The sequence below is a fragment of the Neodiprion pinetum genome, chromosome 3 (genome assembly GCF_021155775.2).
Source record: "Neodiprion pinetum isolate iyNeoPine1 chromosome 3, iyNeoPine1.2, whole genome shotgun sequence".
In the NCBI taxonomy this organism is placed as follows: Eukaryota; Metazoa; Arthropoda; class Insecta; order Hymenoptera; family Diprionidae; genus Neodiprion; species Neodiprion pinetum.
The window spans coordinates 8,084,314-8,098,462 of record NC_060234.1 but is presented as its reverse complement, the minus strand read 5'-3'; the positions used below and the strand labels follow the sequence as shown (position 1 = coordinate 8,098,462).

Sequence of the window (14,149 nt, the reverse complement as noted above, 5' to 3'; positions counted from 1 at the left end):
TGAAAACAGTGCGTTTACTGCTGTAAAAGTCAAGGTTATATCTTCCTTATTCAAAAATTCTTTGAACTCTTTGGAATTTATCCCTGGATATTGATCGGATAGGATCATGTTTATTTTATTATTTGGCAAGACTGTCTGTATCAATTTTATAAAATCAGTTGCATTCTGAGTTTTTGAGGTCAAAATAGTAGCATATCTTGTGAAATGATCAACGAGCAAGTGTAAATACTTTTTTGTTGACCGTGAACCTCCGAATCCGCCAATTGTATCTATAGACACTATTTCATAGGGGTAAGTCGCAGGACCTAATTGGGACATTAATCCAATTTTGTGCTTTCCTCTTGATTTATTTTTAATGCAAACTTCACAGTTTTCGCAAATTGTTTTAATATTTTGATTCAGATTTTTTGCTATGTAAAATGGTTTTATCTTATTTTGTATTTGTTTCATTCCTAAATGACAATAGAAGAGGTGTACTTTTTGTATAAGTTCTTTACTGAAATCTTCTGAGAGTAGAATTTTTTCACTTGTTCCTATTCTTTTATAATACGTGTTATTCTTGTATAGTAACTTGTCTTTACCGTTTTGGATGTCTTTATTGTTTTCTTGATCGTTCTGAATGTCTTATATTTTCATGAAATTAACGGTTTTTAAAATTTCTTCTTCATTATCATTAGGTTCTAGTACTGGGTTTCTGCTGAGGCAGTCTGCTTCTAAATTGTCTTTTCCTGGAGTGTATTTTATTTCGAAATCGTATTGAGATAGATAATGCATTAAGTCACCTAATTTCTCATCTGTCCTAGACCTAATATTCATATTTTCTAAAGGTTTATGATCCGAGAAAACCGTAAATGATTTTCCTATAAGCCAGTGCTGCCAGAATTTTATTGCCTCTTTTATTGCTAGACATTCTATATAGATAGCTTTCTTTCTTTTTTGGGACACATTTAATTTTTTTGAAAAATATGCGACTGGTTTATCTTCTTTGTTTAATTGTGTTTGTTTTAGTACAGCCCCAATGCCTTGCAAGCTTGCGTCCGTGTGGATATATATTGGCAGATGTGGATCGAAAATTGTTAAAATCGGTTGAGAGCAAAGTAGAGATTTCATGCTCTCGAAAGCTTTTTGGCATTGTTCGGACCAAATAAAGTTTTGCCCTTTTCTTAGTAAGTTATGTAGCGGATCTAAGGTAACCGAAACGTTTGGTATATATTTGCCGTAAAAATTCACTTTTCCTAGAAATTGTCGAACATTTTTTTTTGTTTTTGGCGTTGGAAATTTTTTTATTGAGATTAGATTGTCATTGAGTGGACTAATCGAGTTGTATCTTATTTCGTGGCCTAAATATTTAACTGAGTCTGATGCGAAGGTACATTTTGAAAGTTTTAGTCTGAATCCTTCTTTCATAATTGACTCTAATAGCTGTGATAAGTGGTCAATATGTTCATCAAAAGTTTTTGAAAATACTAGAATGTCATCTATATAATTTACGCTGAAGTTCGAGAGCTTGTGCTTTCTTATTATATTACTTAATATTCTCTGGAAAATCGCTGGTGATGTTTTTAAACCAAAGGGTAGGCAGGTCCATTGGAAATGGCCTTCTTGAGTTACGAATGCGGTTTTTCGTCTGTCTTCAATTTTTAGGGGAATTGACCAGAAAGCTGAATTTATATCTAAGGACGAAAAATATTTACAATCTCGTGTCTTAACTATCAGATCTTCAATTAATGGAAAAGGCTGCGCCTGAGGAATGACTATCTTGTTTAATTCCCGGAAATCTATGCATAGTCTAGCTTTCTTTCCTTCATCTTTTTTATAAGCTAATGTCACTGGTGCAGCGAATGGGCTATAAGATTCTTCAATTAAATTTTTTTCTAATAATTTTGTTATTTGGTGTTCTATTTCTTTTTTATCCTCCATAGTGCATCTGTACGGTCTTTTGTAACAATATTTATCAACTAATAAATCAATACGAGCTTCATAATCCGTTACAGTGCCTATGTCGTATTTATCTCTGGCAAAAATCGATTTATATTTATCGATTAGTTTGTCAATTTCGGATTGTTGTTGCATTTCCAAGTGGTTTATTACTATGTTAAATTCTGACGTATTTATATGTTCATTGAAATTCAATTGGTAATTTTTTGTTTTGTTTTCAATATATTCTTTATTTGTATTTTGTATGTTAGGTTTGTTTTTAAGTCTATTTTCAGGAATGGCCTGGATTTTTTGTGTAATTTCTAAATTTTCGTTTTGTCTTAATTGGAAATTTTTTATACAGTCTAGTCCGATTAAAAAATCGTGTTCAAAATGTTCGTTATCTATCATGAAAACATCAATTTCTTTTTCTATATCAAAAATTTTAGCTTTTAGAGTTATCATGCCGTTTGCTTTTCTTACACCATTAATCGTTTTTAAATGTGCGTTATGTGAGTTATGAAATTTCTTTTGTTTTAAATGTAACAGCTTTGAATTAATTAAAGAAACGTTCGAGCCGGAATCGTAAATTCCTTGGATTTGTAACGCATTATTTAGCAATACTTTGATTTTGATTAATGGTGGCACTATAAGTTTTTTGGATCTTTGGTATTTAATTCTATTTCTAACCCAGAATTATTTACATGTCTTATGTATTCTTTGTTTTGTTGATCGTCGGCTTTGTTCCTGAACCAGCATAAAGATTCTGGGTGGTAGCGATTGCTCTTATTTTTTTTTCTCGCAAATCGAACATGGTTTATGGTCACTATTTTTCGCTTTACTTTTGTTTTCAATATAAGTAGTAGTTGTAGTACTCTTTTTTTCTGAATTTTTTTTATTCACCAGGTGCTCTAGTCCTCTGATCTCCTTAAATATATCTTCAGTCTGATTTAACTTTTCTCTATCTATTCTATCGGATACAAAATTTGGTCACCCTACAGCAATAAGATCAATTAAGGTAGGCGTATCTATTGACTTGTTTGTTTCTAATAGAAGTCTTTCTTTCTTTAAAGCATATTCTAATAGCGAACCCTTTATGTATTTGTAAGATATTGCATATCTAATCCCAGTCCACCTTTTATTGGCGTAAGTTTCACAGAAATTTTGTTTCCATGTTCTCCACTCTGAATCTAATGTATATTTTATCAGCATTGACCCATACCAGTCGATGCATGAATCTTCTAGAAAAAGTCTAAAGATCTCGATTTTTTCAATATCTCTTTCTACACCTAATCGAGAACATTCATTTTCAAAAATATCCATCCACTGGGGCACATTTGAATTTCTGCCTGTCAATTTCTCTATTACAAATTTTTCAGATACCTTTCTTAAGTTACGGATTCCATAATCTTGGGGCTTATCTTCAGTTTGCTTTTCGGTAAATTTTTCCAAAATTCTTGATAATGCCTCTTCTGTGATGTTTGCTGTGGGTGTAGTGTCTTGCGCTGTTGACATTTCTTCAAGTAAGTAGTCGTTGCATATTATGTTCCCATCTTCATCCTTATACTGTTGTAGTATATCTCCGGTCAAACTAATCCATACTTTTCTCGCTTGTCCTCTTTTTTGTAGTGTAGCTTTTATTTTCTGATAACCCGCCGTAGTTGTAAGTTTCGCATGATGTCTCATCGGTTGAAGCTGGTCCGGGAGTATAAAACAGCGATCGTCGGGTGTGGTTATTGAGGTTATGGCGATTATGTTTGTTTTCGGATCTTCCGTCGAAGACTTGACCGTAAATTCAAATTTCAGTTTTTCCATTCTGTATTTTTTTTTTTTTTTTTAAGCAAAAATGTCGTTTTATAATGTTCCTTTTTTAACTTTGTCGAAGCTGCGATGAGTTTCTCTGTAAATGGAGTTTATTGTTTCGTATACTATTACATTACATTACTTTTCTTTACATTACGTACTTATATTCTATGTTTAATAAAAATAATATTACCTGTAAATGGAGAAACGACATTTACAGCTTATTTTCCTCTCGTTCTGACGTTTCCACGTGCGATTTCGCTGATAATAGCTTATGTACTAATCTGTCATAATGCCCTCGGCATTCTATTGTCTCTATTCGCTCATATTTACACGTATGTACTATTGACCGTGAAACTGCCAAAGGCGCTTATTGTTGTGCGGTGAAATTTCAAATTTGGGAGTGAGGAAGAAATATGATGAGGTGAATATAGGCCTCGTCATATTTGTTTACATATAACATTCGAGCTTGCGCGAAATCTCCAGGTTATCTCACATATTACGTGTGGAATTCTGGAGCAGTTCAGCCCGCGAACAAACTCGAAACGTTTCAATATATATTTCACCTGAAAAATATTTGATTAGCCCACAGCTTTAGGAAAAGTGAGAAAAAAACCGAAACTTGATGCCGTGTTTAGGCACCGAAAATCGGGCCAGCGTACGATATATCTATGATAATATATACTTCTTATTGTAAAATTCATGGATCAGACCTCAGCTCTCTGAGAAGTGAAAAAAATTCACTGTAAACTTGCTCTAGAATTTTGGAGACGGAAATTGGCGTCAGTGTTCGATATGTGTATGAAAGGATGTACTTTTTATCGGAAAATTATTCGATCAGACCTCAGCTTTCAGAGACGTGGAAGAAAATACGGGAAACTTGCTTCAGAGTTTTGGTGAAGCAAACAGGCGTGAGTGTTTGATATGTTTCACTTTTCATTTGGAAATTATCGATCAGAACTCAACTTTCAGAAAAGTGGAAAAAAATACTGGAGACGTGCTCCAGAGTTTTGGTGAAAAAATTTGGCGCAAGTGTTTGATATGTACATCAAAAGATACGTTTTTTATCGAAAAATTATTGGATCAGACCTCAGCTTTCATAGAAGTGGAAAAAAACACAGGAAACTTGCTTCAGAGTTTTGGTAACGCAAACAGGCGTGAGTGTTTCATATGTTTTACTTTTCATTTGGAAATTATCGATCAGAACTCAACTTTGTAATGATTCAAATATAACCGCGCAATGAAGACGGCACGATCGGATTAGGCTAGACCCAGGGAGTGGGGAACCTGGTCAAATTTGAGAAGGAGAAAATTAAGTGGGCTTGGTCTACGTCTCTCCAGGAAGGAGGAGGTGCGGAGGTGTTCCTCTCTGAAATAGTCGACTAACTGAGAATAACAAGTAAATCTAAACTACGAGGACAGACCGTTGAAAATAATCCGTAAACACTCGAAAAGCCAAGCTAATCTTAAAGAGAGACGATACAAAACGAAGAACATTAAAAGTGAAATGGGAAAATATAGTGCCTCGACGAAAAACCGTTATTGACAGTACTTTATAATTTCAACGATATCCACCCATTTTAACAATATACACTGTTTTAACTATATACACCTGGAATGAATGAATGGATGAATGAATGAATTTTAAACATAATGACGGCTCATGTGTAGTCATATTTATAAATAAATTAAAATTTCACTCTACTATTCATAGTTGATAAAAGATTTTTAATATTGATTCAGCCTCATTTTTAATTTTCAAATAATCTAAGAACTTTCAGAAAAGTGGAAAAAAATAATGGAGACGTGCTCCAGAGTTTTGGTGAAAAAATTTGGCGCAAGTGTTTGATATGTTTTACTTTTCATTTGGAAATTATCGATCAGAATTCAACTTTCAGAAAAGTGGCAAAAAATTCTGGAAACTTGCTTCAGAGTTTTTGCGACGGACATTGGCGCGAGTGTTTGATATGTTTGCGATAATGTTTATTCTTTATCGGAAAATTATTCGATCAGACATCAGCTTTCAGAGGAGTGGAAAAAATTCCGGAAACTCGCTCCAGAGTTTTGGCGACGGAAATTGGCGTGAGTGTTTGATATGCTTATGATGATATATATTTTTTATCGGAAAATTATTCGATCAGACCTCAGCTTTCAGAGACGTGGAAGAAAATACAGGAAACTTTCTTCAGAGTTTTGGTGACGCAAACAGGCGTGAGTGTTTGACATGTTTTACTTTTCATTTCGAAATTATCGATCAGAACTCAACTTTCAGAAAAGTGGCAAAAATTCTGGAAACTTGCTTCAGAGTTTTTGCGACGGATATTGGCGCGAGTGTTTGATATGTTCGTGATAATGTATATTCTTTACCGAAAAATTATTCGATCAGACCTCAGCTTTCAGAGAAGTAAAAAAAATTTTGGTAACTTGCTCTAGAGTCTTGCTTATGTTTGACATGTTTCATTTTTCGTTTGGAAATTATCGGTCAGACTTCAGCTCTCAGAGTAGTGGAAAAAAATTCTTGAAACTCGCTCCAGAGTTTTGGCGACGGAAATTGGCGTGAGTGTTTGATATGTTTATGGAAATATATTGTGACGGGACGCCTGGCTAGCGTGCTGTCACCTGAAGTTCAACGCGTGCCCCAAATATTGTGCTTGGTGGTGACACGCCCAAATCTCACTACCAACTCGATAACCCCACCACATACCGGTAATCCAATCAAATCGCACGATTCACCGTACCCATTCTTCAGGGGACACGACCAATCTCTATCCCCGAAAACGGCGAAACTAGACAGTAAGAGTATAAAAGACGAGCGCAAACGTGGATCTAGCAATTTATCGTCTATTGAGCCACACGCCAAGGTAGATCGACGAATTATTCAACGCGAGGACCCATCCGTACACATATTCACGGACCATTCCACGTATACGAGGAGCCGGATATCGACAGACCCACGATCAAGTGACGTGGAGTTGTCCTTCCAGGAATCCTCACACACCACTTCCCATCAAAGGAGGGCATTCAACGTATTAACATTTTTACTTGTTCTCAGTAAAAAGTCCTTGGGTACTAGGGAGCCGTGTCTGAGTGAAGAACAGCATCGCGTCTGACCTCATAGCTCAGATACGGTGTTCGTCTCACAATCCTCTGACCGATACGTAGGGCACCTGAACCTGTAGAGAGTCTCTGTCATTGCGACTGAATGTCCTAATACAGGTGAAGGCATGTTTGCGTAGAATTCCCTTTCATTCGACTACCACGCTAATAATATTCAGTCTTGCCATACGTAAACCGAACTATTATCTAAGTCCTTCCGACTACCATGCTATCACGAAATAATATTCCGTCTTAGTTCTAATGAAACGAATCATTAGCAATATCAAAACCGACTTATCAACGACGATCCAGGATTGTCAAATACCGTCCTTCTGACCAACATGCTATCACGCAAATAATATTCAGTCTTGCCGTAGGCAAACCTAATTATTATCAAAGTAAATCAGGAAGAGCTATTCCTTCCTAACTTACCACAAATTTCCTAAACATTACAAGAAAAATAAATTCACGACGTCACATTCTGTCACTCATCCCGCCTCCCGGGAACAAAACATTTAACTATTATTTAAAGGTTTCCTCTCTGGAAACAAATTTCTCACGTCACGAGTCAATGACTCATAGCGATCGATCTGTGCGTGCTTCGCACACACAGATCAAGTTTGACTCTCAACCGTTTACACGACCTATGATGATGGGTTTATTCCACTCGTGCCTTTGCACATGAGGGTGAGGAAACAACCTCTGAGGCTATTTCGAAAAACCAAGTTGAAGCGGTCAAACTGTTCAAGCTTTTCCAGGAGTTGATCACACAATCGACAAGTAATCATTCTCCACCTTCCTTTCGAGTCCAGAGACCGAATCCTGCAGCTCTATCCAAGAGACAGGAAATTCTTGAAATTAATTCTTGTCATATTTGTTTACATCTCCCCCCCCCCCCCCCCCCCCCCCCGAAGAAAAGAAACCAGTGAGGAGACACTGGTCTTCTTGAATAACCTTTGGGACCGGTACAAGCTTTGTAACGTGAAATAATGACTCTGACTTATTTCGATCTGTATGTATTTTATAAATTGAGTTTGAAATTTTTTCTATAATTTTGTATGGTCCGATTTTTAGTTCATCTAATTTTTTCCTATTTAGTCTACGGCTATTTTCAACGTAAACTAGGTCTCCAATATTAAATTCATGATATTTTCTATTTTTGTCGAATTGCTTTTTATTATATTCATGTGATTTCTTTGTATTCTCTAGAGCACGTTTTCTATCTTCATGCAAATCGTTTTCTGTTTTTTCTTGTTTTAGCTCTTCTGGTAAGATTGTACTGCTTTTTCCTTCCAATAAGTATCTAGGAGAGAATCCTGTTACAGTATGTTCTGTATCATTGTACTTTTCTATGCACTCATGTGCTACAGTTGTCCACGCAGTTTTTGATTTTTTTTGGTTTATCTTACATCTAATTTTATTAACTAGCTTTTGGTTTAGTCTTTCATTGAGTCCGTTTGAAAACAGTGCGTTTACTGCTGTAAAAGTCAAGGTTATATCTTCCTTATTCAAAAATTCTTTGAACTCTTTGGAATTTATCCCTGGATATTGATCGGATAGGATCATGTTTATTTTATTATTTGGCAAGACTGTCTGTATCAATTTTATAAAATCAGTTGCATTCTGAGTTTTTGAGGTCAAAATAGTAGCATATCTTGTGAAATGATCAACGAGCAAGTGTAAATACTTTTTTGTTGACCGTGAACCTCCGAATCCGCCAATTGTATCTATAGACACTATTTCATAGGGGTAAGTCGCAGGACCTAATTGGGACATTAATCCAATTTTGTGCTTTCCTCTTGATTTATTTTTAATGCAAACTTCACAGTTTTCGCAAATTGTTTTAATATTTTGATTCAGATTTTTTGCTATGTAAAATGGTTTTATCTTATTTTGTATTTGTTTCATTCCTAAATGACAATAGAAGAGGTGTACTTTTTGTATAAGTTCTTTACTGAAATCTTCTGAGAGTAGAATTTTTTCACTTGTTCCTATTCTTTTATAATACGTGTTATTCTTGTATAGTAACTTGTCTTTACCGTTTTGGATGTCTTTATTGTTTTCTTGATCGTTCTGAATGTCTTATATTTTCATGAAATTAACGGTTTTTAAAATTTCTTCTTCATTATCATTAGGTTCTAGTACTGGGTTTCTGCTGAGGCAGTCTGCTTCTAAATTGTCTTTTCCTGGAGTGTATTTTATTTCGAAATCGTATTGAGATAGATAATGCATTAAGTCACCTAATTTCTCATCTGTCCTAGACCTAATATTCATATTTTCTAAAGGTTTATGATCCGAGAAAACCGTAAATGATTTTCCTATAAGCCAGTGCTGCCAGAATTTTATTGCCTCTTTTATTGCTAGACATTCTATATAGATAGCTTTCTTTCTTTTTTGGGACACATTTAATTTTTTTGAAAAATATGCGACTGGTTTATCTTCTTTGTTTAATTGTGTTTGTTTTAGTACAGCCCCAATGCCTTGCAAGCTTGCGTCCGTGTGGATATATATTGGCAGATGTGGATCGAAAATTGTTAAAATCGGTTGAGAGCAAAGTAGAGATTTCATGCTCTCGAAAGCTTTTTGGCATTGTTCGGACCAAATAAAGTTTTGCCCTTTTCTTAGTAAGTTATGTAGCGGATCTAAGGTAACCGAAACGTTTGGTATATATTTGCCGTAAAAATTCACTTTTCCTAGAAATTGTCGAACATTTTTTTTTGTTTTTGGCGTTGGAAATTTTTTTATTGAGATTAGATTGTCATTGAGTGGACTAATCGAGTTGTATCTTATTTCGTGGCCTAAATATTTAACTGAGTCTGATGCGAAGGTACATTTTGAAAGTTTTAGTCTGAATCCTTCTTTCATAATTGACTCTAATAGCTGTGATAAGTGGTCAATATGTTCATCAAAAGTTTTTGAAAATACTAGAATGTCATCTATATAATTTACGCTGAAGTTCGAGAGCTTGTGCTTTCTTATTATATTACTTAATATTCTCTGGAAAATCGCTGGTGATGTTTTTAAACCAAAGGGTAGGCAGGTCCATTGGAAATGGCCTTCTTGAGTTACGAATGCGGTTTTTCGTCTGTCTTCAATTTTTAGGGGAATTGACCAGAAAGCTGAATTTATATCTAAGGACGAAAAATATTTACAATCTCGTGTCTTAACTATCAGATCTTCAATTAATGGAAAAGGCTGCGCCTGAGGAATGACTATCTTGTTTAATTCCCGGAAATCTATGCATAGTCTAGCTTTCTTTCCTTCATCTTTTTTATAAGCTAATGTCACTGGTGCAGCGAATGGGCTATAAGATTCTTCAATTAAATTTTTTTCTAATAATTTTGTTATTTGGTGTTCTATTTCTTTTTTATCCTCCATAGTGCATCTGTACGGTCTTTTGTAACAATATTTATCAACTAATAAATCAATACGAGCTTCATAATCCGTTACAGTGCCTATGTCGTATTTATCTCTGGCAAAAATCGATTTATATTTATCGATTAGTTTGTCAATTTCGGATTGTTGTTGCATTTCCAAGTGGTTTATTACTATGTTAAATTCTGACGTATTTATATGTTCATTGAAATTCAATTGGTAATTTTTTGTTTTGTTTTCAATATATTCTTTATTTGTATTTTGTATGTTAGGTTTGTTTTTAAGTCTATTTTCAGGAATGGCCTGGATTTTTTGTGTAATTTCTAAATTTTCGTTTTGTCTTAATTGGAAATTTTTTATACAGTCTAGTCCGATTAAAAAATCGTGTTCAAAATGTTCGTTATCTATCATGAAAACATCAATTTCTTTTTCTATATCAAAAATTTTAGCTTTTAGAGTTATCATGCCGTTTGCTTTTCTTACACCATTAATCGTTTTTAAATGTGCGTTATGTGAGTTATGAAATTTCTTTTGTTTTAAATGTAACAGCTTTGAATTAATTAAAGAAACGTTCGAGCCGGAATCGTAAATTCCTTGGATTTGTAACGCATTATTTAGCAATACTTTGATTTTGATTAATGGTGGCACTATAAGTTTTTTGGATCTTTGGTATTTAATTCTATTTCTAACCCAGAATTATTTACATGTCTTATGTATTCTTTGTTTTGTTGATCGTCGGCTTTGTTCCTGAACCAGCATAAAGATTCTGGGTGGTAGCGATTGCTCTTATTTTTTTTTCTCGCAAATCGAACATGGTTTATGGTCACTATTTTTCGCTTTACTTTTGTTTTCAATATAAGTAGTAGTTGTAGTACTCTTTTTTTCTGAATTTTTTTTATTCACCAGGTGCTCTAGTCCTCTGATCTCCTTAAATATATCTTCAGTCTGATTTAACTTTTCTCTATCTATTCTATCGGATACAAAATTTGGTCACCCTACAGCAATAAGATCAATTAAGGTAGGCGTATCTATTGACTTGTTTGTTTCTAATAGAAGTCTTTCTTTCTTTAAAGCATATTCTAATAGCGAACCCTTTATGTATTTGTAAGATATTGCATATCTAATCCCAGTCCACCTTTTATTGGCGTAAGTTTCACAGAAATTTTGTTTCCATGTTCTCCACTCTGAATCTAATGTATATTTTATCAGCATTGACCCATACCAGTCGATGCATGAATCTTCTAGAAAAAGTCTAAAGATCTCGATTTTTTCAATATCTCTTTCTACACCTAATCGAGAACATTCATTTTCAAAAATATCCATCCACTGGGGCACATTTGAATTTCTGCCTGTCAATTTCTCTATTACAAATTTTTCAGATACCTTTCTTAAGTTACGGATTCCATAATCTTGGGGCTTATCTTCAGTTTGCTTTTCGGTAAATTTTTCCAAAATTCTTGATAATGCCTCTTCTGTGATGTTTGCTGTGGGTGTAGTGTCTTGCGCTGTTGACATTTCTTCAAGTAAGTAGTCGTTGCATATTATGTTCCCATCTTCATCCTTATACTGTTGTAGTATATCTCCGGTCAAACTAATCCATACTTTTCTCGCTTGTCCTCTTTTTTGTAGTGTAGCTTTTATTTTCTGATAACCCGCCGTAGTTGTAAGTTTCGCATGATGTCTCATCGGTTGAAGCTGGTCCGGGAGTATAAAACAGCGATCGTCGGGTGTGGTTATTGAGGTTATGGCGATTATGTTTGTTTTCGGATCTTCCGTCGAAGACTTGACCGTAAATTCAAATTTCAGTTTTTCCATTCTGTATTTTTTTTTTTTTTTTTAAGCAAAAATGTCGTTTTATAATGTTCCTTTTTTAACTTTGTCGAAGCTGCGATGAGTTTCTCTGTAAATGGAGTTTATTGTTTCGTATACTATTACATTACATTACTTTTCTTTACATTACGTACTTATATTCTATGTTTAATAAAAATAATATTACCTGTAAATGGAGAAACGACATTTACAGCTTATTTTCCTCTCGTTCTGACGTTTCCACGTGCGATTTCGCTGATAATAGCTTATGTACTAATCTGTCATAATGCCCTCGGCATTCTATTGTCTCTATTCGCTCATATTTACACGTATGTACTATTGACCGTGAAACTGCCAAAGGCGCTTATTGTTGTGCGGTGAAATTTCAAATTTGGGAGTGAGGAAGAAATATGATGAGGTGAATATAGGCCTCGTCATATTTGTTTACATATAACATTCGAGCTTGCGCGAAATCTCCAGGTTATCTCACATATTACGTGTGGAATTCTGGAGCAGTTCAGCCCGCGAACAAACTCGAAACGTTTCAATATATATTTCACCTGAAAAATATTTGATTAGCCCACAGCTTTAGGAAAAGTGAGAAAAAAACCGAAACTTGATGCCGTGTTTAGGCACCGAAAATCGGGCCAGCGTACGATATATCTATGATAATATATACTTCTTATTGTAAAATTCATGGATCAGACCTCAGCTCTCTGAGAAGTGAAAAAAATTCACTGTAAACTTGCTCTAGAATTTTGGAGACGGAAATTGGCGTCAGTGTTCGATATGTGTATGAAAGGATGTACTTTTTATCGGAAAATTATTCGATCAGACCTCAGCTTTCAGAGACGTGGAAGAAAATACGGGAAACTTGCTTCAGAGTTTTGGTGAAGCAAACAGGCGTGAGTGTTTGATATGTTTCACTTTTCATTTGGAAATTATCGATCAGAACTCAACTTTCAGAAAAGTGGAAAAAAATACTGGAGACGTGCTCCAGAGTTTTGGTGAAAAAATTTGGCGCAAGTGTTTGATATGTACATCAAAAGATACGTTTTTTATCGAAAAATTATTGGATCAGACCTCAGCTTTCATAGAAGTGGAAAAAAACACAGGAAACTTGCTTCAGAGTTTTGGTAACGCAAACAGGCGTGAGTGTTTCATATGTTTTACTTTTCATTTGGAAATTATCGATCAGAACTCAACTTTGTAATGATTCAAATATAACCGCGCAATGAAGACGGCACGATCGGATTAGGCTAGACCCAGGGAGTGGGGAACCTGGTCAAATTTGAGAAGGAGAAAATTAAGTGGGCTTGGTCTACGTCTCTCCAGGAAGGAGGAGGTGCGGAGGTGTTCCTCTCTGAAATAGTCGACTAACTGAGAATAACAAGTAAATCTAAACTACGAGGACAGACCGTTGAAAATAATCCGTAAACACTCGAAAAGCCAAGCTAATCTTAAAGAGAGACGATACAAAACGAAGAACATTAAAAGTGAAATGGGAAAATATAGTGCCTCGACGAAAAACCGTTATTGACAGTACTTTATAATTTCAACGATATCCACCCATTTTAACAATATACACTGTTTTAACTATATACACCTGGAATGAATGAATGGATGAATGAATGAATTTTAAACATAATGACGGCTCATGTGTAGTCATATTTATAAATAAATTAAAATTTCACTCTACTATTCATAGTTGATAAAAGATTTTTAATATTGATTCAGCCTCATTTTTAATTTTCAAATAATCTAAGAACTTTCAGAAAAGTGGAAAAAAATAATGGAGACGTGCTCCAGAGTTTTGGTGAAAAAATTTGGCGCAAGTGTTTGATATGTTTTACTTTTCATTTGGAAATTATCGATCAGAACTCAACTTTCAGAAAAGTGGCAAAAAATTCTGGAAACTTGCTTCAGAGTTTTTGCGACGGACATTGGCGCGAGTGTTTGATATGTTTGCGATAATGTTTATTCTTTATCGGAAAATTATTCGATCAGACATCAGCTTTCAGAGGAGTGGAAAAAATTCCGGAAACTCGCTCCAGAGTTTTGGCGACGGAAATTGGCGTGAGTGTTTGATATGCTTATGATGATATATATTTTTTATCGGAAAATTATTCGATCAGACCTCAGCTTTCAG

General features: G+C 34.8%; 2 pseudogenes; both read right to left on the bottom strand.

Moving 5' to 3' along the window:
- Positions 1-2,564: 2,564 nt before the first annotated feature.
- Positions 2,565-3,732, bottom strand: LOC138190735 (uncharacterized; annotated as a pseudogene).
- A 7,106-nt stretch (positions 3,733-10,838) lies between these two features.
- Positions 10,839-12,006, bottom strand: LOC138190734 (uncharacterized; annotated as a pseudogene).
- Positions 12,007-14,149: the final 2,143 nt, after the last annotated feature.